Genomic DNA, 27,194 nt, shown 5'->3' with positions numbered 1-27,194 from the left:
TGCATGCATGCATGTGTGTGTGTGTATGTGGCCAGTGGCCATGCGTCCGGTTACTGGCAACCGGTTTTGACAATAACCAAGATTGTGCTTGTGACGTTCATATCTCACTCGACAACAATGCTTGTGCGTTTCTGTTGACTACAGATTGGATAAAGCAGTGACAGCTACTGTTGTTGTCTATCGTATGCTTTCACGAGTACCCACAAATACACATACATACATATGCACACATATTGTACAACATGCATGACAAGATTTTGAGCCGAACGCCCATGAATGAAGTTTTGGTCCGCCGGATAAGGTGAAATTGTACGAGTATATTCAGCGCAAGTTTGGCACACGGATAAAAGCGTGATATTCATATACGAGCATGTATGTATGTATAAGTATACAGCACATTTCGTTAATTAAGCTAGCACATATACCTACTACCTATAGCTGCCAAATATGCGAAATGCAGTAAAAATTCACCACACTTTGTCATGCACAATTTTATGGTATTTAAAAATTTTCTTTCTTTTGATCTGTAATCCCCAATTGTATTCCTCGTTTTTCAGCAAATTACTCATTAACATGTGCACTACATAATTGCCACAATGTATATGTATATTTATGCATGTGTATGTGTGCATGTATGTGCAAGTCTTTAGTCATTACCGAAATAATGTTTATGTGCCCGCACGCTTAGTGAAACTTTTCCGCATTCATACCAACATATGGACACACACACACAGTACAAAGTGTAATTATTCGATTACTCAACCGTTCGAGCAATCCTTGGTTTTGTTTTCTTTATTTCCCGCTGCTTCTACACATTTTCGTGTGATAATTTTTATTTTCATTGTTGTTGCTGTGGTACACAAAAATGTGTATAGAAGTTTGGTGAATGCCACACAAAAAGTAAAACTATAAACCGACTCATGGGGATAACAATTTTTGGCTGTCGAGTAGTACCAAATGAAAAGTTAATCATACGCCCTGCATGTCGACGATTGCGGCCTACATTGAATGAGTTATGCGTGTGCAGCCGCAGCAGTAGTAAATTTTGGGGTGAGAATGAATGTGTACTTAAGTGCTCACAACGGCTAATTTATGCCTTATAAAGTATTTTCTGTTGGCAATTATTACTGCATTTGTGCCACTCGAAACTTTTTGTAGCTGCTCTTATGCGAGTAGAATAGCATATTTTTAAAGACCTATTCGGAACTTTTTCTATGTAGTTGAAAAATAAATGTTTTTCTGCTTTAATGTTCAATGTTAGATATAGGAGAAGTGCTTTTACTTGCTGAAAAATTGTATTTTTTTCTTTATTAATGTTGAACTAATTTCTTAAATAAAAGTCCAAGTAAAGTAATTCAGCAACAGAGCCTGAATAAGAATGTTTTCACTATAAAGATGTGAGTCAATAAGTTGCAGACAATTAGAGCAGATGGTCAGTGTCACCTTGAATTCAACATTTTGGTTGTCAAGCATGAACGCACCTTCATTTTCTGACTTATCTTCCAATTAGTTCTATTGACAATAAACGCAATACGTTGACATCTTCAAAGGAGCGCTTGACGATATTGAATGGCAGTACGAACGAGTCTTTGTGACATTTCGTGATCATAATTGAATCGCAGACGCACCATAGCGCAACAAAGGCCAAGACGTGTTAGGGGAAGTTAAGTTTCCTAGGTGAGTAGAATATGAAACCGGTTAGGTTGGGCCGACTGTGTTTCAATAAGGCCTTGGTGACAGTTGCTTGGGGTGCACGCGGTGCTATTCACGCTGATTACCTCAAAAGAGGTTAAATAATGAACGAAGATTAGAAGCACAGAGAATTACATTTGTAGAGGGGAAAATTTTACGCGCTATGCCGTAGCTTATTCTTTAAATTTAGATCACTGCGCTAATTTCCTCCTAATGGGTCGAATGATAAAATGCTTACTTTGCTGGGCACGGAACATACTCGTTCAGTTTGCGCTTTTAATGCCTTTACAAAGTTTTACAATCGAAGAGCGTTTAAGGAAGAAGAAAATCTATTTCTGAAATTCGAATTTACCAAGAATGTAAGCAAATTTTCAGTCGTGAGGTAAGACTTTAGGCAGGCTCCAGCGACACACTTGGACCAAAGATGCAAGCCCAAAGATGCAGGCCACATTTGTCTGCATTACAGGCTCCTTCATTTAGGCTCCATAATGGTACTAAAGTTAAAGTTTTCTTAGCTCGATATCCACCATCTGATTTAGAGTGACTAAACATTGAGTTGAAAGGGTAAAAAGCTGAAGCCTGATTCTACACAATTCGGTGCAGGAACGGAGAGTTTGATAGATCTGTGATACAGCTTTTACAGCAGTGCTTCGGCATGCTCGCATATTAAGCAATGCCCAGAGGACATATCTACTCCTTTTTCAGAGGCTACGCACCTTGTACTCGTTTCCAGTCTAGTTTCAGCTGCGTTTACCTTGAAATACTGCAAGCTACGCTTTTTTTAGGTATTTAAGATTGCAATAAGCTTGTTTTCGAAAAGAGAATGCATGCCTTGCAAGCTAATCTATCTTGTAGGTTTTTTAAGGTCCCGATAACTTGGAACCTAGGTGAGATGACATCCAGAGTGCATTCAAAGTGGCTTGCAGGATACTTTCTTTACCGATGGCTCCAAGAATGAAATAGACCCAGATGGCACTTAAACGAGAGTAAGTATGAGAGGAATGGCAACAGTTTTCCAAACGGATATTTTTGCCATTCTGAAAAGGATAATTGAGAAGATATGCAGCGCGAAACAGATTGGAGTCTTTAGTGACGGCCAGACTGCGCTAAAAGTTCTGGAGAACGCAAAGCAAACCTCAAAAATTGTAAGAAGAACCTTAAATCTGTTGCAAGACAGAATAAGCTCGTTCTTATATGGGTTCCAGAACACTGCGGGGTTAAAGTTTATTGCCGATGAATTGGCCAACGGTGAGTCAGCGGTTCCTCCACAGGGACCAAAGCCAATAATCGGAATCAGTTCTGCAGGAATCAAGAAGTGGATCACCGATTATGTATGCAATTTACATAAAGAGTGTTGGTCCGGCCTGGAACGCTGCAGAACTGCAAAGTAAATATTTTCTGACAAGCACGCACAGCAAACTGTCAGACTTTCTTCTAAACTTGGAAGAAAAGACGTTCGGTTGATGGCCTATATTATTACAGGACACCCAATGTGCCTGTCGTGCTTGTAGTAGGCGGATAGCACTGAGCACTTTCTCTGTTAATGTCCTGCCTTTGCACGGCTACGAGTTTTGGGTTCCGAAGTCGTGAGAATGAGTAATATTCGTTTTCTAGATTTGCCAATCTGGAAAATTCTCACAGGTCTTACTACCTCTATTCTATCCTATCTTTTTCCTTTTGCTACTTCCCTCCTTTCCTCCTCGACTATCTCTCACTTTCCAGAGCTTTAAATGCAATGGGCTTTTTAGCCTGAGCGCTTTAGGAGTTGCTTCTTGGCTCGACCTTTCACATTTCAGGTGCGACGAGGTCTGTTGTGCTCGACCGACAGAGTTTGATGACAGTCGAACACAGGCTTAGCATTGAAAGTTACACGAGCTCATTATTGAAAAATATCAAAACTTTAAACAGTGTTTACTTATGAGATCCTCTTTAAGCTCAATGACTTGAGGGAAAACTAATTCACAGTTGATTCAGCAACTGTTGATGCACCACGCGCTGTTTGGGGGCCAAAGACATAATTGGACCATACTTCTTCGGAAGCAAGAAAAAATCCTGTTCTCAGCTTCACTATCGATCAGAATAGAGAATGTCTGAAAGAGATTTGCTTTCAGCGACATGCGGCACATGCCTTACTGTCCGTGTTCACTGCCAACGATTTATTGAAAGAATCATTTAGTAATGAGTCTTTTTCTAGGAACGTAAGTGTATGCCAGCTTTGGCGTTACCAGGTCTTGCGCTATTTAAACTCACTGGTCGATACGAGAGTGCAAAAAACTATAGCACCCTCGAAAAACAAATTTTTGTGCAGCAAAAAGTAGTCAGCAATTGTAGATCTGGAAATTATGAATGGCACAATTTTCCACCAGTGTCATAAAAAAAAATCGCATTTTTCTTCCTCTTAAAAACTCGAAAGCAATAAAGCAATGCTACATATATCACTTCTTAGATACCCTTTATTCGACAGCTGATTACAATTAATATAAGAAAGCAGTTTCCCCGCAAATATTTACCCAAAACGATATTAAACTTTAACGAAGAATAAGCAAGAAGACCTTGAAAAGCGACAGACAGAAAATATATATGGGATTTAGTGTTTTGCTGAAAGCTGCTCATTTCACAACAAATACAAACGACTGAAAACTTATGGGCCAATTTAAGTAGCGTAGCAGTTTAATAAAGAGCTCATTTCTCTCTTGATTTTTTAATTTATTTTCCAAGCTGTAGACAATTTATGTGAATGACGGCCTGTGGATATAAATAACATGGTCATATACTCGTATACATCGGATCAAAGAGGTGGAAAATGGTGTGAAAAAAAGCGTTGAACAATTATGGCTATTTGCAGAACATAAAACTCCTCAATGTGCACATTAAATGCCCAAATGCCCAAATCAAGAATATAAAAAAAAAATCTGATATATTAATAAACGCAAAACGAGAGCGGCAGATGAGGAAAAGCTGCCAACAATAAAGCTCATCACTGTCACATTATGGCATATTAAATATTAAAGACTATGTGTCATTTTCCGCATAAGCTGGCGCGTGATAAATTTCGCAAGTTAATGGTCATTAAGCGGGCAACAAAGGCGCCCAGTTGCGTACAGAAGCTATACACTGACTGCTATACACTGATTGGTCGGCTGTGTTCAACTACTTGTATAGAGATGTGTCAGGTTGGTTACGCTGTAAGTTGTGCATTGATGAGATGCATTGCACTCTTCAGTAGTAAATCGAATTCGTTTAGAACTAGTGCAGAATTAGCTGATTCGAATAATCTCTGATATAAGAATCTACAGTCCGCGACAAAACGATAGCACTTCAACATTTTAACGAATTTTAAGTATTTTTCTGTTGTTTTTTTTTTATATTTTTATTCTAATGATTACTAAGTTTTAGGAAAGTTGTAAAGCTCATGAGCTAAAAAAATCCATATACGTAAATTGAAATCTCTAAATTAAATAAAAATCTCTGAATTAAATTTAAAAAAATAAATAAATGAAAAATTTCTCGATTTTTAAATCGAATTTCTAGAAAAATTATTGGTGCGCAGTTTTAGAGTCTAGTAAAAAAACAACTTACCAAAACAATCCGCTGCTTTTTTACAGTTTTTTCCCCCAAACGGTGCTTTCATCAAATACACAAAGCAAAAGCAAGAACTGACGTGCATTATAAAAAATAGCAAAACTAATCACCCTATAGGAATATATTATGATTTTTGCAAATGATGTCATAGTTGATGTGGCAACCCTATTCACAAATATATTCAACATAAATAATTTCTATACCTCTTTTATTTCAGTTAACTTATTCATTAAATTGAATTGACGACTCTTTCAAACAAGTGGCAACCATCTTCAGAAATATATTCCAGAATAAGTTTTCCTATATTTCTTTCATTTGACGCCCATACTGAATGGTTGTAATTATTTATCATTAAATATTTAATTTATTAAATTAAGATTTTTCAAACCAATTGCCTTTGATAGCCATATTGTTATATTTCATTTATTTTTTTTATTTTTACTTGAACTGTTTTTCAAACAAGTGGCAACCCCTTAAAAAATATTCTCGAAATTAAGCGGCACTAAACCTTGCTTTGTTGCAACATTTAAACATGCTGATTCAATTTTATTTAACTTTTAACAGGTGGCAACTCTCTTAAAAATATTTTGAAAATTAAGCTGCCTTAAACATTCTTTCATCGTATTTGAATGAACTTATTAATTTAATTTAACTTTTTTAACAGGTGGCAACTCTCTTAAAACTATTTTCGAAATTAAGCGGGCCTAAAACTTTTTCTTGTTGTAATATTTGAATGAACTCATTAATTTAATTTAACTTTTTTAACAGGTGGCACCCCTCTTAAAAATATTTTCGAAATTAAGCTGTCTTCAACATTTTTTCGTTGCAATATTAATATAATTAAATTTTATTTAACTTTTTAACAGGTGGCAGCCCTCTTAAAAATATTTACGAAATTAAGCTGCCTTGAATATTTTCTCGTTGTAATATTTGAAGGAACTTATTAATTTAATTTAATTTATCTTCTTTAACAGGTGGCGACCCTCTTAAAAATATTTTCGAAATAAAGCTGCCTTAAACATTTTTTCGTTGTAATATTTGAATGAACTTATTAATTTAATTTAATTTAATTTAATTAAACTTTTTTAACATGTGGCAACTCTCCTACAATTCAATATAAGTCACAAACAAACTGTCTGAACAAAAATCCAAATTCAGAAACTTACAAATATACCAAACTTCACATTTATAATAAAGGGTCTTTCAAAGGATGCGCCTAGATGTTGTTTTAAAATAAAATTATATGTGGTAAAATCCGCCAAACAATGAATTAATGAATGCCTTATTGCTTGCTGAGAACGTCGAGATATCGATGGTGAGGGTTGTGCAGCAACTCTTTGCACTACAGCATCAATTGTCTCAACAGAACGTCCAGTTACATTGGTCTGACAATGTTTTTGCTGTTTTCGACAGAACCACTTTCTTGAAATTTTTCACCAACTTTTGAATTGTTCACTCATTCGAACAATTAATTCCACCAAAAAATTTACGAATTTTCCGATTTGTTGTTCTTAAAGGTCGACTATTTTCATGACAATTTTCAATAGTTTTAACGCACTGTTCTATTGTAAAATAAAAAGGTATATTTGCCTTCTTGACAAAAGTCAAAGAAGACATAAAAAAAACAAGACACCGTCTAGCAATTATTCACTACTGACAACTAGCCGTCACTTTTGAAATACCCTTTATTATCAGAAATATGAACACCAAAATTTAATATGCTATAAAACTGCCTAAAATAAATGCAACCCTGAGTAAAGTGAAAGTTCGTACAAATTGGAAAAAAGCATTCGACTTCAGAAGAAAAGCACATATTTCATTTTTAATTTGTAGTCATTCTCTCGAATATGACAAGTGATAAGTTCACTTCTACTTTGAGGAAACGCATTGTTCATGTGTACATTTGGAGGTGACCAAACCGGCAGAGTGTCACAAAGATGCATTTATTTAGTTTTCATGGTAAAAAGTCACTGCGCTTGCACCGAGATATTAGAATTTGCAAAAGAACGCTTCCACTAGCCAGTTTCCAAATGGAAGTGCGTAATAGTCAAGTCAGTGAGTAGCTCTTAAGTGATCGAATGTGAAATATGAAGAGATCTCAATATATAGTCTTACAACCTCAATACTGTAAAGAAAAACACCAAACAACAAGACGGAGACAAATATGATGCATTCTCTAAGATAGGTTAAGTACTGGTTAACGGTGCAATACATAACTCACTGTTATGGAATTGAATCCGACTTAAGCGCTATAAAAACCTTTGGCGGATAGTTGACCGTAGTAGCATCGGAAAATCAAACGAGTTATGGGACTCTATTCAAAGCTCTACACTACAAAGTAATTGAGACTACGCGAGCCATTCCAAAGTTTTGGTTCTATAAACAAATATAAAATGGTGCAAAATTAAGCATTCAATTTTGTTTTTGAATAACTTTTTCACTTAATAATGATTTTGAGTGATGGACATCTTCATTTTGACCTCACCTCCAGGCGCTCCGTGGCTCGTCTCTTTGAATACTGCAACTGACACGTTAATAAGAGTCAAACATGATTGACGTACAACGCCATTTGAAAAAATTTTTAATCTTCCGATACGGTGAAAAATAGAATCCTTGTTGTAAATTTTCTAATTTTAGTTTCACGTGGTACCTTTTTTTCTGAATAAACTTTAGTTGGGCTTTACGACTTAAATTGTGGTCGCATATAATACGGTGACCACTGCTGTAGTAGTATAACTTTTTATTGAAAGCACACTTAAGCGCACATCAGCCGAAAATTAAAGTCCATAAATATTATGAGTGAAAATATGAAAATGGATGCGTTATTGTGGGTGAAAAGGCACTCGCCTTTTTCTGATTTAATGCATCGTGAGTAGCGTAGCCTACGTGCCGAGCTGTCTGGCTTCAAAGGAATGTACGAAATGGTGTAATAAATTTTCCAACTCAAATTAAAATTTATTATCAGTCATCCGTGAAACAGTAAATAAGGAGAAAAGTAAGCAAAAATTCTATACAACAAATAAGGAAGTGCTAAATTCGATTCGAATCGAACTTTATCCGCTCGCGCACATTTAAGTAAAGTTTAATTTTGGCGTGAGTTTAGAGTATCGTGTAGCTGTTTACTATTGTCTTGGGGAATAAGTTCATAGCGTTTTTATATTTTCTTTTATTTTAATACGATTTGTTTGCTGTTTGACAAAGGGTAAGTATTCACTCGACAGAACTATGCCTGCTCTAATAATCTACATTTTCGACACCTGCTCTTCTTTGTTTTTCATTGAGGCCAAAAAGCTACCGAAACAGCCCGAGACATTTGCGATGTGTATGAAGAAGAGTCATAGGCGAGTCTAGAGCACAGCATGGCAACTTTGACGTCGATGACACGTCCCGCAGCGGAAGACCTTCCGAATTCCTTGAAGAACATCTCAAATCAATTTTGAAGGAGAACGGCCATCAAACCATTCGTGAACTGGCGAACTCCGATCATAAAACGATTCTCAATCATCTTCACTCAATGAGATTTACTTAAAAGTTGGGATCCTGGGTGCCTCACGAGCTCAACAAAAAAAAAAACGATGAGAGTCGCCTTCAAACTGCTTCTCAGCACCTCGCCCGCCATCGAGCAACGCGCGGTTATAAACAACGTTTTGTTTACCGAATCGTTACAGGAGATGAGAAATGGTGCCTGTACATCAGTATGGAGCAAAGAAAGAAGTGGGTCAAGAGAGTCAAGCCGGATCTTCGTCCAAAGAAGATTATGATATGTGTTTGGTGGGACTGGGATGGCATGGCGCGCTGGATAATGCTCGAAAAGATGGCCACGGTCAACAAGGAGGTCTACATTGCTCAGCTACACCGCGTATATGAATCCATTCGACTGAAAATACCTGATCGACATGGGCAAACCACAATCCTTCAGCATCCGCCGATTTTCCGGACCTTACATCAACCGACTAACATCTTTCCGACTCACTGCCAAACCATATGATGTGTGTTACATTCGATAACAAAGAAGTCCTTAAAAACTGGCTCAACAACTTCTGTGACACCAGGTAATTTTTGGCGAAACGGCATCAAAACATTGGTCGATAGGTGGGACGAGATTGTGAACAGCAACGGCGAATATATACTTGATTAACTTATTGTTATCATTATTGTTTTTGTTTAAATAAACGTCTTCGCTAGAAACGCTATTTCCCCAACCTACTTTTTCGCAACACTTATTCCCCAACCTAATAGTTTCTGACATCACGCTTGGGTAAATAAGTTAGAGTTGAAACGTCAAACCAATCGCATCCAAAATGCAAATAACTCTCAGTTAATTTCAAAAGAACACTCAGCTCACATTTACATGAACACATTGACTGAATGAAGCCGGAAAACTATTACGGCATTAGTGGGCCTTCTATTTTCAATCGACAATTTCCAACTTGCGTTTGTCAATCAATGAATATGGCTGCGAATGATTGTACGCACTAGAGTCGTTTTTCTGCAAATAATTTTCATTTTTTATTCCGAGTATTCGTTGTTTACATTTCACTCAGCTTCCACAATCAATAACTTTTTTTTATTTTTTGTTTTTTTGCATTTTTCTCTTTAATGATTGCAAATATTTATTTACATTGAACTCTTGATTACTTTGAAGGATTGATTGTCGTCGCGTTCTGCGCACCTCGTAGCATTAAGCGATGGAGATGGAGAGATACTGCGGCAGTAAGGGGTGGGAATTACGTACGAGTGTTCGTGGGTGGGTAGTTGAAATGGCAGAATAATAATTTTTATTTGCAAACTTTCCGATTTTGCATTGTTTGCTCGTTGCTTTGTGGGGTCTGCGTAGTTCATTTAAGATAAAATGGAAAATTTGACGCAAAAATGGTGAAAGTGTTTCTAGTTGCAAACAAGCTCAATTAAATGCAACTGGAAAACGAAAAAATTTCCTCAGATAAATTGAATTGAATTGTTTATGAAATAGGGTCATAGGGTCCGTTCCTCTATTTAGCGCATAATGAGAAGGTAAAGGCATAAAGGGCAGGTATAGCTTTTTTGGCGCATGCAGTCGTACAACCGACTGTTGGGAGGTAAGCTCGGAATATCTGACGTAAAGGCCAAGGATGTTAGATTACCAGGTATGATCATCCGAATCAAAACTGTGAGTGTACCTGCGGCTGCCACGTCACCGGGTACTCGTTAGCAGAATACTGCTCGCTCATTTTACACATTTCGTCCAAGTCGTCAGTCGTTGTTCAGCCGTCAAAAAGTAACATGGGCGGGGCGCGCCGATCATTTTCCATTATCCACAACAAATTCTCAGCTTTTTTTTTTGTAAACAAACCGCTGTCACGGCCCCTGTTACGTCAGCCAAGCAGCTGATTCCTTCAAAATCCGACTGAGAGTCAGCTAACGGTCTGATGTTGTCCACACCTCTTCAATCGGTACATCGTGGAAAACGCCTGTATACAAATATTCTAAAAGTTGCTGGCGTTCACGTCGAGCATATCACAATTCACTCAAACAAAATCATTTGAGTGTAAAAAATGGGAATATAAGCTTGCTTTTCATTTCCTCCTCTTCAGGCATGACTATTTTGGCCTCCATTACTCGCCTTCTTACAAAAAAAATCACAGACCGACATGGTCGTAGAAAAGAATTGTTTTAGCGCTGAAGGCTTTGCTGGCGGCTATTGCTGCTGGAGCGACTAGTTTCGGGTCCATACGAAAATTTCAGTAGATTAGTTAAGCCTTAAAACATTAGAGGCAACGGGAGAGAGACGCCCATCTCTGTAGACCTTCAGGCGGCGCACAACATAGAGAACGACAGCTTACCGCAAATTCTAAAGACCGGATCCGTTTTGTCAATGCCTTACCTGGGTACCCAATAATGTGAAATATGAGATTTGTTGATTTTTGTTTTTAATTTGCACAGAGCTTTAAACTAGGAGTGAAGTTATATGGCTTTTGTAGACGAACGAGCTATATTTTCATAAAAGATTATTAAAATTTCATAAGAAACAAATACATTGTCAAAACGTGTCAATAAGTCCTAGTGCTATAGTTATTTTACGCAACATCAAAAACTCCTCCATATTAGAACTGCTACGCCTGGCTGAACATCAAACACTTTTCGGTAAATTTTGCTAAAATTGTCTTCCTAACAAACCAAGTGATTTTTATATTTACGAAAATTACGAAGTTCATTCTTCAAACTTATTAATAGAGGTGCTCACTAAAAAAGTTCCAAAGTAATAAACCTTTGAGTAATTATGGAAGGAACAAGGAAAACCATGTAGAAAACACGAAAAATTTCCAAATAAGAAAAAAAGGACTTGTTCAGAAAATGTCGCTTTAGCAATTCTCTTAAATCCCACTTTTTTCGCAATACCCACAGAAATATGAAAACGGAAGCGCAAAATGGGACAGAGTGAATCATAAAGAAATGAGGTAGAGTCAGAATATGAATGAATGAATATAAGTACGAGCAAAGAAATCCACATCAACTTAAATTTCTTTTGCTGCTTTTACATGCACGCACGCTGTGAATGAATAATTCACAAGGCAGGCAGGCAATATTAAAACGTACACAATGGACTGCCGGACGCAACGTGGCGGATACGCAGCCTACATTCAACGGGTTGGAAATCCAGTTGCCAACTGAATTACTGTAGACATCGAGATAAGGATTTACTTACGAATTTATGAAGCAGCGACAACAACCTTGCGACTACGCTTGACTTTTGTGCTCAATTCACATTGGCGGGCAGGTGAGTTGGTTGCGTCCTAATTACATTTTTATAGAAATTACTAAATACCTTTGGTTTGTAGGTATTTTCAAGCACCTTAGCAGGTGCACAAAACCGAAAAATTTTAATAGCAAATTAGAAATACTCAACTTCGTTACAGAATAACTTGCAAAGTGCGTCATTCACGGACCCACCTGTATTTATTTTATTTTATTTTTATCATATTAAATACACATTTATTGCCCTCTTGCTGCTTATTTGTAGACTTTTGTGCGTGTAAGTAATCAAAAGCATAATGAAAGTGCCACTCACTGCCGGTATTATTAAAAATAGAACATCATTATTGATATGAGGTCAACTAGGCAGCTCCATTCGTAGGCAGACAAAAGGTTTTTGGGTCTTTAGTTATCATTCGACTAGTCCTAGATTCAATGCTCAGTATGGCCAACATTAAAGATGAAGTGATGGTAAACATACTTTAGTGGCTTGATTGCCCTACAGTGCCCAATAGTGGTCTAATTGATCCTGCTGTTTAGCATTTTTATTGTGACGTCTGCAACCATAAAAAACTGCTTTTCTTGCAATCGGTGCAGGATTTATTTATTACACAACCAATCAGAGAAATGCCCCATAGCAAGTGCCGTCAACTGGCGGAGCATTCGAGGCTCAGTTGGACAATCGAACATTTGTGGGAAAAGTTAGCTGTATACGATTGTGAACATACCGTCCCCTTAGTATAACAATAGCCTATGTGCTCATAGGCTATTATTTTTTTATTGAATTTTTGGATTCTCCATCGTCGATTTTATATGTGGTCAAAATTTTGTCAAATTCTAGTTCCACAAAGTGGGTCAAAACGTTAGTCAAAAAATAATAAATATTTACAGACATAACGAGATTTGAGTGAGAGCTGCTTTCGACAAAAAGTTTGAAATTCATTTTCTCAAAACATCAAAAAATGTATAGGCTATTTTAATACTAAGGGGACGATACGACATACAGAACATGAAAAGAGCAGTACCCTCAAAAAAATATTTTCATAAGTCCTTACTTTGGTATGCTTATGTAGAAGAAAATATTTGTATGGTACAAACAAAATTTAAAATTTAATGATAATACTTTTTTAAGGACCACCCTAATACATTTTTATTTTATACGTGCATATGTATGTAGAAGAAAATAAGTGTATGCGCCATACAAAATTTAAAATGAATAAAAAAAATTCAAGGGCCACCCTTATACATTTTTTAAGTTCTTACTTTAGACATGCAAGTGTAGAAGAAAATACGCGTATGCGCCAAACATTTAGAAGAAAATAATTGTATGTTCCAAACAAAATTTAATAAAAACAAATTTTTCAAGGACCACCCTAATACGTTTTTTAAGTTCTTACTTTATACATCATATGTAGAAGAAAATAAGTGTATGCACTACAAAGAATTTTAAGTTGAATAAAAGCAAAGTTTTTAAGGATCACCCTAATACTTTTTTAAGTCCTTACTTTAGACATGCATATGCAGAAGAAAATGCGCGTATGTGCCATACAAAATTAAACATTTAATAAAAGCTTACGTTTTAAGGACCACCCTAATACATTTTTTTTAAGTTCTTACTTTATACAGACATAGCGTGTAGAAAAAAATTATTGTATACTCCATACAACATTTAAAATTTAATAAAAACAAATTTTTTAGGGACCACCTTAATATACTTTTTTATGTCCTTACTAAAGCTAAATTTTTAAGGATCACCCTAATACATTTACAAGTCCTTACTTTATACATGCTTATGTTTATATGTACATGTAAATATGTACAATATATGCAAATTTTAATAGGAACTAAGCTTTTAAGGACCACCCTAATTCATGTACCCCTGTATTTACATATGCATACTAATATCCAGATAAATATAACAATAATAATAATGACAAATTCATAAGAAGCTTTATGCAGCTACCTACTTGTTGTATTCAGCTATTCAGCTTCTACACTCCTACTTAAAATTACTTCATGTGTATGTATGTCAAACCGTTGTCATAATTATTACGAGTGATTATAAACCAGCGGCATAATCACTTGCCTCAGACAGAATGTCGCATGTAAGTGAATACATAAATACGTGCATACATACACAGAAATCTGTACGTACATATCCAGTTTAACATGAAGTTGCATTACACAGTTACATATGTACACACGTACATAAATATCTGTATTTCCCTCTACCGAACACATAAAAATATGTACGTAAAAGCAACATAATTAGGTATTGCTTCTGAGCTTGAATATAATTGTTCCATCATCATTAAATTGCCGTTTTATAATATACTGACACACATACATACACATATATTAAAAAAAAATCGCGTCAGGTTGTGAACAACGCCAGCAGTACAACAGTAACAACAAATTGGGTCAACAACAGTTGCCAACGATGACGATGATGATGGCGTTGTAGCTGATGATGTCAGCTTTAAAATGACATAGAATTATGTTCATTATTGGCAGAGGTTATTCTTGCTATTCTCTCAAGTTAATAATAGCTCGTCAGACATATGTAGATTTTATCATTGATACTTATTAAAAAATATATTTTTTTTTTGTGAACAGCAAATCTATACCTTTTCAACTTCAAATTGGGACTAAACACATTCAAATTGGGACTAAACAATTTCAAATTGGGAATAAACACATTCAAATTGGGACTAAACACATTCAAATTGGGACTAAACAATTTCAAATTGGGAATAAACAATTTCAACTTTAGTAATAAGAATTTTAAGTTGGAATTTAGCATTTTAAGTAGAAATTAAGCATTTTTGAACTGATGCAAATTTGAAGTTATTTATTGTAACATACTAAGCATTATAAATCATCATAAGAAATAACACAACTAATAATTGAAAAGGTATATGGGTAAGACTCCGTCAGAAAATATGAGATTTGCAAGTGGTCTTTCGATTTCTTTGAAACTTTGGGAAATATTAGTTCTAGGTAAGATACATTCGAGCCTAAAAGGATTTTGAAAAATTTTCAAAATTGAGTCATCTACAAATTAAATTGATTAATACAAATAATTATTACATATGATTAAAAAGACATGTCATTCATATTTAACGCATCTGGTATAAATCTTTGGACATGGGCGACATATTTGGCACAAGTAGCTACATTTAATTTGGCGATGTTCGGTTGTATTACATTTTCTAGCCGTTGCAGGCGATACTCAGTTTGAGTCATATCTACTCTATTTTCGCCAGCCAAAATTTATGGCAGTTCAATTGCCAGCTCACGTTTTACACCAGCTTTCAGGGTTGACCAGGCAAGCTCAATTGGGTTGAGCATTGGGCTGTATGGACTTAATCTCAGCAGGCGGTGATCAACAAATTCGTTTTCTGCAAAGACATCCTCAATGGAAGTATGGCAAGGTGCATTATCTATTACCAATATTACTGGTGATTGGTAAATATTTCGAGCATTACGAAGACAACGACGAACAAACTCATTAGCTTCTGCTTTTTTAAATGCACCTCTTCTTACTTCATGATGAATTAAACCCAGATTTCCTATACATCCAATTAGGTGAATATTAGCTCCACGACTTCCAGCTGAAATAAACGTACAACGGCTTCCTTTTTTGGACCGGCCTCGTTTTCTGGATATAAATAAGTTAAAATTGGTTTCATCCATATAAATAATAAGCTTATTCTCCGATTGATATTCTAAAAGTTTCTGAACATACACACATCTTTTTCTTTTATTTTCTTCATTATTTGCTCTTTACGGTTCGTTTCGAATCTCTTTCAATGTATAGATTAAATTATCTAAATGTTTGCGGAAACATTCTGTAGAGGCATTAACGTGATGATGGTGCTGGAATTTTTCTTTAAGTTGTTTTAGTGTTATTTTTGGATTTTCTTCAATATATTGTTCCATTAAAAAATGATGTTCATTTGTTATTTTATTTTTCCTTTTTCCTCCACGTTGTTTTTCACTTTGTGGGTTTTCCTTAACCCACCTATATGCAGTAGACTTTTTTACTCCTAATGTGTTTGATAGTGCTCTCCAATCTTCATTCTTGTTGTACATTGCTTGAATTTGTTTTTTAATATTATCAGCTTCAATTTTTTTAATGTAAGCCATTTCACGGTGTCATATTAATTAATAAAATATGAATAAAATAAGAAAAACAAAATTCAATAAAAATATCGGTTTTATGCACAGCATTCTTTATTTATTTAATTACAATCCTTATGACTAAAGTTTAAAAGACATTCAAATTGTTTATTCCCAATTTGAATGTGTTTATTCCCAATTTGAAGTTGTTTAGTCCCAATTTGAAGTTGTTTAGTCCCAATTTGAAGTTGAAAAGGTATAGAGATCTTCCACTGACTACACAGAGCATTTCTTAGAGGGTGGCGCTGCAGTTAGGCGCTTGTGTGTATGTTGACCTACATACAGGGTTGCCCATATTCGACGGACCCGACGGATTTCGATGACTCTTTGGGCCCATTCCAATCGACGAGGTTTGTCCGCAGGCAACAATCTTTACGTCAATTGAATCTGAATAAATGCAAATCAATGCGGATAATTCGTTGTAAAGTGGTCCGAGCAATGCCCAACTGCTGAGAACGACGATTTTGGGATGGCCTTGGCGACGCCTTGGTCGGTTTTGATTTGGCCTCTTTGGATTAGAAAGAGCATTACCAGTCGAAAATCTTTCGTACAAACGTTTAATTGTGTTCTTAGAAGGCGCACTTTTCACATTATTTAATTTTTTATACGCACGTTGAGTTTTCACAATTGACTTCTTTTGTTGAATGTAAATCTCAACAATTTGGAAGCGCTCGCGTGGCGTGTACTGTTCCATGGTAAACATCTGCTTGGATTGACGCTTCCAACGCGGTATGTCATTAAGCGATCTGACGTCTCTGTCAAAAGATACAAGGTTGCCAGATGGGTCCGTCGAATATTGTGTACATAGTGGCTCAAAGTGTTTCAGAGACTTCAGTTTGTAAGGCGGGACAGAAAGTGTTTAAAATTTAATTGCTTAATCTTATAAATGCAAAACGTCTGTGAAGCATTCAGTCCTCTTTTCTTGTGAGACATTCTTTTATTTTATTTGCCCATATGAGAATCGACCCCTGGACCTCAAAAAGCTCTTTCGCTATCCTATAAATATTCTTACAGAAATGTGTTTGCAATCACTTAATTCAATGACCTCATTAAAAAAATGTTATTCTCATTTGCACAGTAACAACTATGAAATTCAATTAGTCCATTTTTTTGTATGTCGATATATGAACGTGGACAACGACAAGTGGATTCTATATCTGAATCTTTCACGCGATATAACCGCTAGTGTTGAAGTACCATACCCTTAAGAGAAAGCAGCAGCATTCAGTCAGCACTATCGAGAAAGTTTTGTGGTTCGAAGTATGCCACTCAGATTTCTGGTGAACACGTCTTCCAGGAGTAGTTCAGTCTAGTCTAGGCACCGCCTAGGTCAATGGACTACTGCACTCGCCAAAAGAATGGTTTAAAAACTTATAGAAACAGAATAGGAGAAATGTTTGCTGGCCATCCTAATGGACCTCTATTGTCACTGAGTGAATTCTGCTAGGCCTCATTGGGTTCCGCCTAGTCCGATCTAATTTTACCAATTAATTGTAAATTAAGAAACCACGCCCATTTTGCCATGGTTTATTCAATAATTTGGATACAACTACAACACATCTGGACCAGTTGAAAATTAACAATAAAAATAGTAATTTCCGAAGTGATAGCAAACTGTGTCAATTAATTTCGGTGATGCTATGACGAGAACTTCGCTTTGTGCCAACAAGTCGATCATATCAGAAGCTCTCAAGGTGAATATTCGAACTCGAGCATCTATTGCCAGAATATCCTCGCTATAATTGCCCCGAGTCAAAGAAATAAATAATCTTACGAATGCAGCAATCGATTATTTAGTGCTTAGTGCTTTTCACTAGGAAACACGATGCCTGTTACTTACCCACATTGAAAGAGGTAACACTGCACTTGTCTTCTGAATTAAATACTTAGGAGTAATCCTAGATAGTAAGCTTACCTGGAAGAAGCACGTCGAGCAGAAGGTCTCTCGAACACTAAAAGTCTTCTGGGAGTGTAAGAGAACCTTTGGCAAGACATGGGGTCTAAGACCGGCGATAGCACACTGGCGTACAGCACCCTGATTCGACCCATTATTACATACGCCTCTGTAGTATGGTGGAAAGCCAAAATGGTTAATTTCAGAGTAAAACCCCTAAACAGGCTACAGAGAAGTGTGTGCTTGGGTATCACTGGTGTCATGAGTAAGACATCTGGCGATGCCCTTATTGCCATTCTGAACTTGCAACTTCTAGATCTTCAAATTCGAAAGGAAGCAATGACGGCGGCGTACAGGCTCAAAATAAAGGGAGTCTGGGGAAATGAACTAAGCACTGTCGACGACGGCTCCAAAACCAGTGATGGAAGCGGATCTGGATGGTACTTAGACGAAGACACTAAGTACTCTTATGCCACAGGACAGATGGCCACGGTATTCCTTACGCAGTCACAGGACACAACGCCTGTGGTCAGGATATGGCTGCCATGGGGGTCATAGACAGCCCGATATGGCTCTCTCGACACTGCAGAGCATTTTCTCTGTAGCTGTCCTGCATTTTCCAGAATCAAAAATTTAGAAAATTTAACAACAACAAAATACACGCCGCTGGAATGATAGATTACAAGTTTGCGATAGCCGAGAGAGTAATTATGGTTAATAGAAATTTCAAACTTTGTAGTCATATTTTTTTTATTTTTTATCTAATTCTTTGTATTTTTTAATCTATTTCTTTCACTTTTTTTTATTTATAATTTTTATCTAATTTTTATACCATTTACAATTTTTTTAATATAATTCAAATTGCAACAAAAAACCATGTAACGTAACGTTTGAAACTTTCTACCAATTTAAAAAAGCATTAAACAAATTTCCATCTAGATTTCCAGCTTTTTAATAATATGTTTTTTATCTGTTTTGTTTTTGTTTTTGGTTTTTATTTAATTATGTTTTACTTCTTATACATTTTTTCATTTTTAGTCACATTTTTTGTGTTATTTTTATCTATATTTCGTTTCATTTCAATACAATTTTTGTTTTATTTTTTGTCTATTTATTATATTTTATGCAATTAGTAAATATTTTATCTAATTTTCTAGACACTTTTAATGTAGGTTAATTGCAGCAAAGGCAATATAGCATAAAGTTTGAATTTTTTTAATTATTGTTGTTTTTTTATATTTTTTATTTATTTTTTTTTTTATTATTATTACTTTTTTTTAATTTTTTATTTATTTTTAATATATTACAGTTTAAACTGCTACAAAATCCATATCACTATCAACATTTTTAATCGGAATTGTAAAAAATTGAATACGCAGTTTTTCGTTGCTTTTTGTGTTTCGGCACCACAAAGTGAAAGTTTGAAGTGGTCCGAAATTTGGGAAAATTTTTTTGCTGGCGGGCTACAAAAGAGCTGCCATTTTTTATGCCATTGCCTTTCCTTAGCTAGGACACACCACCCTTGCCTTTGTCTGGATTTCTATAGATGTTTGTTGTGCTAAATTTCGGCATATATTATTGATATTTTACGATTTATTAACCCGTTGAGTGCCATGTAAGCCGAAGGTTATGCCGAAAGTGGCTAAGACACACTCGCTGAAAATTGTATATAAATGTATGTGATGGCGAATGTAAATTTGTATAGTTTTATGAAATTTTCTAAGAATATTTTCGAATTCGTACGGCGGCCGCCATAGCCGAATGGTTTGGTGCGTGACTACCTTGCGGAATTCACAAAGAGAACGTAAGTTCGAATCTCGGTGAAACATCAAAATTAAGGCAATGGGGAACCTCAGAGTGTATCTCTGCCATAAAAAAGCTCCTCATAAAAATATCTGTCGGTCGGAGTCGGCTTGAAACTGGAGGTCCCTCCATTTGTGGAACAACACCAAGACGCACACCACAAATAGGCGCGCCAATTACATATATATATATATACATATATATTAGGGCGGGTCGATTTAAAAATCGCTCATTGCTCTGTGAAAATCGTATTCTAGGGATCAAAATAAGAAACTTTGCCGAAGGAACCATACCTCTAAAACGAGTGCTGATGTCCCCGAATTTGGGTCGAACGAAAAATCCCACTTTGACCCATTTAGAGTGCTCCAATCGAGTCCAAATGTATGACCGACTCCCACTAACTTTGGACGGCCCATCCACCCATGCCAGTGGCACACCCTCTGGAACTCCCCTGGGGGTTCCCCATACAATCATTTCAAAATATCACCATTTTTGGCCTTTAAATGAGAAAAGAAACTAAAAAGTTCGACCCAAATTGGGGGACATCAGAATTCGTTTTCGAGGTATGGTTCCTTCGGCAAAGTTTCTTATTTTGATCCCTAGAATATGATTTTCACAGAGCAATGGGCGATTTTTTTGCCTCCCCACAAATCGACCCGGCCTAATATATATAGTACTGAGCGAGCCGTTTTGGAAAACTTGTGACATGCTGGTGTAAAACTAAAAGCTCAGATTTACAACAATTGATCTGCAGTAATGCCAACATTTCAATTTTCTGATCTGTCTAACAGTGTTGTCAACCCTTTGCCCTTTTTATCGAAATTTAGCTTTACATGGCTTTTGTCAGATCAAAGTTCAGTGCAGCTGAGCACAAAAATTGCCAATCATGAAAGCTAGAGAAGTGAGCGGTCATACGAGGGTATATTTGAAGTAATCGTACCTTACGTGTCTTTCATACCTTCTCCCTTCACCTGCCGGGCATATAAATATTCATTTGTGTTCGTGTAAGTGTCAAATAAATGATTGGCGTCACACAGCGCATATGGAAGAATTGCATAGCCGACGGGCAGTCATCATCATAATAATAATAATTTGATGTGTTTTGTTTGCGATAATTTGCAGTTTGATTTTTTTGCTGAATATTTTGCACTATCACTTTCCAATGAACTGCACGGATGTTGAACATATGTTGCCAACAAAAACATAAGTGCATGGGCAAAAAAAACAACAACAACTGCTGTAACCATAAGCCGCCAAGGCATGGCGAGAACACAAAAGGTAACCCAGTTTTTGAGACACGACAGCAGCTGCGGTACTAAAAAAATGCCAAAGAGAAAGGGAAGCAAAGGAAGCGAAGAAATATTAATAAAAATTAAAAAAAACCTTTAAAGTGGCAACATTTTAGTGCAATATCTACTGTAACAACTATTCAAAGTTTCTTAAGGGAGCACAAAAAAAAAAACAAAAGGGTGACCCAAAAAACTTGCAAAGCATTGCAAGAGAATAAATAAACAAAATAAAATGCAACACAAAAAGCAGCAGCAATTTTAAAAAGCTTTGAAGATAGGATTTTATGCAGACAGCAGGCATAGCAATAACAACAACTGTTGTAGAAGCGTCTCGCCGCTTGCCGAGTCGCCCTTCTCTACCTGACTTGATTGAATGGCCGCCGCACGCCTGACTGACGACCAGCAAGCCAGTCAGCCAGCCAGCCAGCTAAGTTGGTATTCAGACGTTCTCTTTCACTTCCCGTCAATGCGCAAACACACTCGATGTGTGTTTATATACTGCCGTAAGCGCCATAAATTATTTAATAAACATTTTTGTATATGAGGTCATCGATATTGCCAATGCACTGCAGCAGCAGTATGGACGTTCCGAGCAGCTGTTACTCCTTAGTCGTCTACAAATGAGACTACTTTTTTATAATGGACCTAGTTGGCAAGTGAGAGTTGTATGTTGTTGCTGCTGTTGCAGGAAGCTGTAATTGAGTCAGCTGTAATTCGATTTTCTTGCACTTTTCAGCATTTCCTGGCATCTAAGTGCGCATCAAGGCATTGAAGTGCATGCAAACTAATGAAATGGACTAACAAACACTTGCCTACTTCACCTATTTGGCTACTACTTCATGTTGGGAAATGGGCTATGGAAAAAAATTGTATTTCTATGGTAGCAATAATGGGATCCCAGTGCTTTTTAAGGTCCCGGAATTGTCGGGATTAGTTTGTAAATTAGTCGAAAAAAAAATCTGAAATTAATAAAATGAATCTGTTTGCGAAGTTCATAGAGCACTGGCGGCAGCGATTTTTATTTGTTGGGAAATGAGAAAGGAACTGGCGTTACAATAAGTGGCGAGCGTTATGGAGCTATACCGATTGAACTTTTTAATTTCCAAAAATTCACCAGCTAAACATTGACCCCATTTGGTTCCAACAAGACGGCGCAAATTGCCATACAGTGCGCTTACAAATGAATTTATAGTAATAATGAAGCCTCCGTTAATGCCATACGGCCGCACTTATTGGAAAAAGTAGTTAAAAAGTGGACTGATCGAATGGACCATGCAACTTGTAGCCATAATATTCGGCTCTCCGGCTTCGAGAAATAATGGAATTATCTACCAGATTATAATAAAAAACAAAAACAAATTTATTCCAATAATAATTCTGTTTTGTAGATATTATCATTTATTATATCCAGCACTCAAATTTTTCATATATTTTTTTTGCTTTAAAAATTCATTTACAATCTAAAGAATATCTTTTCAATATTTTAAGCATAATAGATAGTCTAAAAAATCCCTAATAGTCTAAAAAATCCCTTTAAAGTCAGTGAAGTGATGAGCGTCGAACGAAAGTTGAGTAAGAATGAAAACTTTAATGGTGTTTTTCTCCAAATACGTTTTTTCCGGCGCTGTCGAATATAACTCAAAAAGTAATCAAGATATCAACTTAAAATTTCTTTAACATACTGACCTTTGCATGTACCCTAAATTGTCCATTAATTATCACTAAAAATATTGTTTTTATTATTATTTTATTAATTATAAAAAAAAAAGAGTAATGGTTTTTCTTTTCCACTTCAAATTTTCATTTTTTGTTTCGTTAAAAATAGGTAAGTGCAAAGCGGAATGACTTATTTTAATGAAAAATGTTTATCTGGTTGATTTCAGTTGATTACAAGAGGCTGTACAGCCCATGGCGCATATAAAGGATGATTTTTTAGCTATTATCACATATTAGCTATATTCACAGTTTGGTGCGGTTTAGGGGCTGGAGGTATCATTGGACCGTACTTCTTCAAAGATGCAGCGAATCGTAACGTAACTGTGAATGGTGAGCGCTACTGTGAAATGATATCCAACTTTTTTTTGCCCCAAATGCAAGAGCTTGACTTGCATGACATGTGGTTTCAGTAAGACGGTTCCATATGCCACACAGCACGCGTAACAATGGACTTGTTGAGAGGCGAGTTCGGTGAATATTTTATTTCACGTTCGGGACCTGTCAATTGGCCACCCAGATCGTGCGATATAATGCCTTTAGATTATTTTTTATGGGGCTATGTTAAAGCTCATGTCTGTTCAGACAAGCCTGCTTCAATTAACGCATTGGAAGACAACATTCAAGCATTTATATGTGAGATACCGACCGAAACATTGGAAAGAGAATGTCAAAATTGGACTAAGCGGATGGACCATTTGAAGCGCAGTAGCGGTCAACATTTGCATGAAATAATCTTCAATAATTAAATTATATGGACTGTACTATCGATTTAAATAAAAATGTCATGCATTTTCTGAATTTTACGTGTGTTTTTTTGAAAAAAATTTCTATAGCTCTTAAAAAATCACCCTTTAAAAGGAGCTACGTTTGAGCTATTGTAGCGCCGCCATTTTTTCACAAAAAAATGATTGTATATTCAATTAAGGGGTTTGGCGTAGTCAGAGACCCAAAAATTATTTTTTTCATTTTTTTTTTTTGCTAGTCAATTGCTTTATTTTACAAAAATAAAAACATAGCATCATGTTTCGACTTGACTTTAGCAAGATCTAAAAAAAAACAAAAATAATTGTAAAAGTTATCGCTGTTTATGTGGAGCCCTTTTCTCCAGAAGTCCCTTGCCGTGATCATCACAAGTCCCTGGAAACTCATCTAACATCAATTGGACCAGAGGAAATATTTTCATTAATAGACAATCTTGTGTCTAATTGAAGCTTAATGAAGCAATATGGCGCCTTAGAAAATATTTTTCAGATTTTCGAGAAAAACCCACACTTAATTGTTTAAATAAACTCGAAATTTTTGAAAAAAAAGTCGAAAGTTTTAAAAAAAAATCGACATTTTTGCGAAAAAATCGAAAGTTTAAAAAAGAATCGAAATTTAAAAATAAAATCGAAAGTTTTAAAAAAAAAATCGCAATTTTTGAACAAAAATCGAAAGTTTTCAAAAAAATCGAAATTTAAAAAAAAAAATCGAAAGTTCAAAAAAAAAAGTTTTGAAAAAAATTGAAATATTAAAAAAAAAAAATGAAAGTGAAAAAAAAAAATCGAAAATTTTGAAAAAAAAATCAAAATTTTTGAAAAAAAATCAAAATTTAAAAAAAAAAATCGAAATTTTAGAAACAAAAAATCCTTCGTTGTTTATGTTTTTCAAAAGCAGTATAAATTTTATTAAAACCTACCAAGCGGTTTTTAAGTTACAGTGATCAGGAGTGCAAAACCCATCGTTTTGAGAAAAACGCATTTTAAATTTTGCTATCGATTTATCTAGAGCCCGAGCGCCCTTGGCTAATTGTTAAATAACGCAAAAAGTATTTGTCGAATTCACTTCAAATTTTCACACAATATTTTTAGGATATTGTACTTTAAGAAAATGCACAAAAAATCAAATTTTTTGAAAATTCTGACTACCTCCAACCCCTTAAGCATTAATATTAAGATAGAAAATACTCTCAGTTTTTCCTCGTTGTCGGGAGGAGCTGCCCCCGTTAAGTACTCAAGCTCTTAAAAATACACCCGATACATACAAGGGGCTTAAAACACGTTCTAGCTAGCATATGTAAACTACATCTGACGGGCCACCTAAGCACAAGTGGAGTTCATAGCACAAAAAGTACGAAAGTTTTACTTGGGTTTTTGTGTAGATTTACTTTGTCAATTTATGCTCACCTACAACACTCCAGAATGCCAAATTAAGGTGCTAATGTCGAAGATTCAAATGTTTCTTTGACTAAATTCCTTAACAATTTGCCTATAAAAATATAACAAAAACTACAAAAGAGATAAGTTGAAAGGTGGTAGTGCATATAAAGCTGAGCGATGCATTTAAATGTTTAAATCTAAAGCAAAATAAAGCAATAAAACAAAAAAAGTAAGATACTTTTTTTTCTATATTGCACCTGCTCTATTCGCCGATAGCAACAAATAAATTACGTATACGCACCGAAGCGCCCGTAGTAAAGTATTCAAGCCACATACTCGGAGAGCGCTAAATATATGGTATGCATAGAATCCACGTTGCACAATGAAACAAATAAGAAATACAAGTAAATAAAAGTAATAAATAAAGGCAAAAACTTAAATGTGTGTGTGCTTGTATCGCACTCACACAACAAGAAGGTGAAGGTGGTAGGCGAAAAGCTCGTACTCTAAATTCACACTTAACATGCAAGTGGTATGCATGTATGTGTATATATAGTTTGTGTATGTTTGTTGCTCTTATGTTGTTTTACGCTCTTGTTGTTGCTTGCGCCAGTTGGCTAATAAAAGTAACGCTGTGATAGTTTTTTGCGTTGACCAGCTGTGGGCATTTGTGCGCATAAGTATTCAGAAGGGGATGTAGCTCAGATGGTAGAGCGCTCGCTTAGCATGTGAGAGGTACGGGGATCGATGCCCCGCATCTCCAATTACAATTTTTTCTACTTACTTTTTTCTTATAAATTTTTATATGCGATTTATTTTACAATGAAGTGTTTGCTTACCTGCAAAGAGAGAGAGAAAAAAATATTTTAATAATAAAAATTAAATATTTTAAAAATTTACAAAGTATTTTTTTTATTTACTTTAAGTTATTTAATTAAATATTTGCATGAAATAGACAAAATGTTTAAAACCAAATAGTCGTTTTTTAATCATTTTTTTCTAGAATATTGTTTTCTTTTATTAAATATAAATATTTGTATGCTTGTGTTCTGCCCATTCGCTAGTCACAGAGTTCGTTCAAACGACTTTACATAAGGGCCGACCAATAAACAAGTGAGCAAACCACTGTTATATTACATTTTTGTGGCCGTCACGAGGCATGATTGACACGCGTTTGTGTAGAAGCTAAATTGAAAAGTACGGTGAATGCACACGCAGGTATGTATGTATGTATGTCTGTATGCATAGGAATTTGCAGCAGCCAATTATATATATATTTTTTTCGCAATTGGATAAAATAAATAAAGATACATAGAAAAAAATAAATAAAACGTTGAACAGTTCTATTACACTTGATTTAATTTATTAACTGAATCAACGTTTTTTTGACGCTAAATTTCATTCGTGAGAATGGTGAATATAAAGCTCGTTACGTGTTGTGTGATGCAACGCATGTGTAAATATCTCTTTTTCTCTCAATCTTTACATACATCTTTCTCGCTATCTACCTCTCTATCTCTCTCTTTCTATATGTATCTCTCTCTTTCTATTTATCTTTCTCGATCTATCTCACTCTATCTCTCCTTATTTTTCTATCTATCTTTCCCTCTATATATATCTGCCGCTCTCTTTCTATCTCTCTCGTTCGACATCTCACTTTTTCTTTCTTTCTATCTCTCTCTCTTCCTTCTTCTCTATTTATCTATCTCTCCCTCTATCTATCTCTCCCTCTATCTATCTCTATATATATCTGTCTCTCTCATTCTATCTCTCCCGTTGTACCTCTCACTTTTTCTTTCTTTCTATCTCCCACTCTTTCTATCTCCCTCTATCTCTCTCTCTCCCCCTCCCTCTCTCTCTCTCTCTCTCTCTCTGTCTCTATCCCTCTCGTTCCACCTCACACTTTTTCTTTTTTTTATCTCTATCTCTCTCTTTCTCTCTCACTTGTTGCTATCTTCTATTTTCCTTTTACTGACATTGCATTGGAGGAGAGTCCTCAGTGCAGATGTCTTTTTCATGCAGCTCTTCAACAAGCGGCTCAACAAGCTGACAACTTTCGGGCTTCGCCCAAGTTTTCTCTGGGTAACTGCCGAACACCAGCTTGGGTGAGCAAGCTGCTATACGAAGGTGAAACAGCTGAGGATATCTGAAGATGCGACCCGACAC

The 27,194-nt window shown here is 35.8% G+C and overlaps 1 protein-coding gene and 1 non-coding gene across 2 annotated transcripts in view; one reads left to right on the top strand and one right to left on the bottom strand.

The window, feature by feature from the left end:
* The window catches only part of LOC129240715 (serine/threonine-protein kinase NLK-like), a 215,037-nt gene that overhangs the window by 162,506 nt on the left and 25,337 nt on the right, over positions 1–27,194 (bottom strand). The window lies entirely within an intron of this gene.
* Positions 25,719–25,791, top strand: Trnaa-agc (transfer RNA alanine (anticodon AGC)). Its single transcript has one exon. It is a non-coding gene; the product is annotated as a tRNA-Ala (tRNA).

This window comes from Anastrepha obliqua, chromosome 3 (genome assembly GCF_027943255.1).
Source record: "Anastrepha obliqua isolate idAnaObli1 chromosome 3, idAnaObli1_1.0, whole genome shotgun sequence".
NCBI classification, from domain to species: domain Eukaryota; kingdom Metazoa; phylum Arthropoda; class Insecta; order Diptera; family Tephritidae; genus Anastrepha; species Anastrepha obliqua.
This window is presented reverse-complemented; position numbering and strand designations above follow the sequence as displayed.